The sequence below is a fragment of the Natator depressus genome, chromosome 8 (assembly GCF_965152275.1).
Source record: "Natator depressus isolate rNatDep1 chromosome 8, rNatDep2.hap1, whole genome shotgun sequence".
NCBI lineage: Eukaryota > Metazoa > Chordata > Testudines > Cheloniidae > Natator > Natator depressus.
The window spans coordinates 38,607,864-38,611,105 of record NC_134241.1 but is presented as its reverse complement, the minus strand read 5'-3'; the positions used below and the strand labels follow the sequence as shown (position 1 = coordinate 38,611,105).

General features: G+C 53.6%; 1 non-coding gene across 1 annotated transcript; it reads left to right on the top strand.

Annotated features, from left to right (window-relative positions):
- Nucleotides 1-226: 226 nt before the first annotated feature.
- LOC141993045 (U1 spliceosomal RNA) lies at nt 227-392 on the top strand. The gene has a single exon (XR_012640741.1). It is a non-coding gene; the product is annotated as a U1 spliceosomal RNA (small nuclear RNA).
- The last annotated feature ends 2,850 nt before the right edge of the window (nt 393-3,242 follow it).

The following is a 3,242-nucleotide window of genomic DNA, read 5'->3' as shown; positions in this document are numbered from 1 at the left end:
GCTGGGGCTGGAGTTGCTGGGAGCCCCCACCAGCCAGTGCTTTGTCCTGCTCCCCACGGCACCCCCTGCTGGGATAGGCTGGGGCTGGAGTAGCCAGGAGCTCCCGCCCCGACCGAGTGCTCTGTCCTGCTCCCCATGGCACCCCCTGGTGGGAGAAGCTGGGAGTGCAGGTGCTGGGCCTTGGGAGGTGGTTCCCACTTTGCAGCCGTTAGCATTCTCTCCCTGGCTACTTACCTGGCAGGGGAGATACCATGATCACGAAGGTGGTTTTCTGAGGGAGAGACACATCCATTGCACTGCGGGTGTGCTGACCCCTGCAATTTCCCCAAATGCAGGAAACTCAACTGCATAATTTGTAGAAGGGTGGTGCGAAGCATGTGTACAATAGCACCCAGCGCTGTGGTGTTTGTTTGCAGGTTTGATCAGCCCCCTGGAACAAGCCTGGAGTGTCTGTCTCCACACAAAGAGTGGCAATGGGGAGATGAAGGCCTGTGAAGGGGCTGTAATTACCTTCAAGCTCCTAGTTCATAAATATGTAAAAATAAAAGCCGTCACTCTGCCGAGCCCACCAGCACCACGAGTGACCTTTCCCAAACAATGTGCGCTGGAGGCACAGTCGCACGCCAGGCAGGCGTTGCCATGGCAAAGAAAGAGAGCAGAAAACACACTGCAATTAAAGAGGAAAAAAACCCAGCAGCCCCCATTGGGCGGCACGGCCCCGCACGCTGTTTGCCGTGGGAGCCACTCGCTCGGCTTTATTAAAGTGCCCTTTTGCACAGTGTAAATGTCACCGGGATCTCACCTGCCTCATGCCACCCACTGAGTTACTGTATCCCCTGGGGTGAAGCACAGGCTGGGCTGAGAGAGAGGGAACCAGCGCTGGAGCCCCACACTTTCCCGCGTGCACGCGTGTGCCCACACATGCATGGGCAGGCACACACGCATGCACACACACAGGCAGAAGAGCCAGAGCAATATGCTCATTGGCCCAGCTCCTCTGGGAACCCCTGGTGCCAGAGTCCAGTCAGGCTTTACTGAGCACCTGGGCCAGTAAATCTGTCCATCACAAGCCCACAAAGGCATCCAGTGACCTGCCTATGAATTCTCCCAGCCACTCCACACAGCCATGTTGGCTAGTCATGGCAATGTCCTCCCTAGCCCTGCTCCTGCGTCTATCCCACCCCAGCACTGAGTGACATTCTCCCAGCCCTGTTCCTGCACCTCCATCCATCCCACCCCAGCACTGAGCGATGTTCCCTCAGCCCTGCTTCTGAACCTCCAACCATCCCACCCCAGCACTGAGCGACGTTCCCTCAGCCCTGCTCCTGCGCCTCCATCCATCCCACCCCAGCACTAAGGAATATTCCCCCAGCTCTGCTCCTGCGCCCCCATCCATCCCACCCCAGCTTGTCCCCTCCAGCAGGGACACACACACACAGAGCAGGGGACTCATCCCCTCCAGCAGGTACACACACACAATGTTTCCGGGTCATGCCCTACCATGGGACAGAATTCCCTCACACACTTTGGGGGACTGGGAAGAGCCATTTGCCAGGGGCTGGGCAGACATTTTGGAGGAGTGGAACTTTACAACCTGCTGTGTGTGCCGGTGGCTCCCATGCCTGCCTTCTCTCACTGCATCCACACACACAAGGCTTCCTGCCTCTCCTCTCACTGCCCAGCTGGCTGAAGAGAGAATTCCCCAGTTATCAGCCATGCACTGAACTCCCCCTATCTCATGCAGACAAATCCCTTAGGCATTGGCTGGGCTATTCAGCAGCAGGCTGCATTGCCCAGCTCTGTCCCCAGGGCAGCTAGCAGGCTCTGGGAAACCCCACTCATTCTTTCTCCAGGCACAAGATCTGTCTTTGAAAATTGTGCTGTTTGCCATCCCGGATCTGCACAAGAATAATAATTACTGGGGATATTGAAAATCCATGGAACAGGCACAGATCTGTCTCGCGCTTGGTCGCTCTGTCTAAGTGGCCCTTGGCTTGTCTGCAGGCCAGGGTTTTTTTTTTTATAATTTCAACAGATAATATTGAGGGTTATTTTTAAGGATTTTTTTCTATCAATTAAAATTTTCACATTTGGGAGAAATGAGGGGGGTGTCAGACAATGGGGGAGTGGGATCAGAAAATAATGGTTTAATGACTGAAGAAACTGAGATTCAAAAAGTTAAAGCTTTACAACTGTCAAAAAACAAATTATCAACATCACGGGGCAATATGTACAAAGTATATAGCCTGAAAGCAAACTCTCAGAAGTTCTCACGCAGCGGTTTACTTCTTTTGTCTAGCTGTACAGTTCCATGATGCTCAGTGGTAATATTGGTTTGTTGCTTTGTGGTGTCCGGTGAAACCACCGTGCACTGACATTTACCGATAAAATTCATAGAATCATAGAATATCAGGGCTGAAAGGGACCTCAGGAGGTCATCTAGTCCAACTCCCTGCTCAAAGCAGGACCAATCCCAAACTAAATCATCCCAGCCAGGGCTTTCTCAAGCCTGATCTTAAAAACTTCAAAGGAAGGAGATTCCACCACCTCCCTAGGTAACGCATTCCAGTGCTTCACCACCCTCTTAGTGAAAAAGTTTTTCCTAATATCCAACCTAAACCTCCCCCATTGCAACTTGAGACCATTACTCCTCGTTCTGTCATCTGCTAACACTGAGAACAGTCTAGATCCATCCTCTTTGGAACCCCCTTTCAGGTAGTTGAAAGCAGCTATCAAATCCGCCCTCATTCTTCTCTTCCGCAGACTAAACAATCCCAGTTCCCTCAGCCTCTCCTCATAAATTGAATCCTTCCAGGCCCATCTCTGAGGCAAACAAATCCATTCCTGCTCCATGCCCGGCCTGAGACTCTGAATAACGTTTGCCAGTCCTAGCAGTGCTCAGAGCTTGGGAGCACTTTCTGGCCAGCCAGGACGCAGCCTTAGCAGCATTAGGCCCACTCCCCATGCCCCTCCAATGCCCTCCTGCTCTCAGCCGGCAGGGCGCTTGCTGGCAAGAGTTGCTCTCCACAGAGCCCGATGGCGCAAGCTGAGCAGCAGAAGGCCCATCTCACGCACTCCAGGCCTGGGCTGGGCTCGGGGCAGCAGGATGAAGTTCAGGTCTCGTTGCCCAGGAGACCCTCACTGTGCCATTGCAGTTCATATCCTGCCAGTTAACATCCAGCCCAGGGACCCCCTTGTAGCACCCTCTGCCAGCCAGCCCTCCACAGGATCCCCATCCCCCA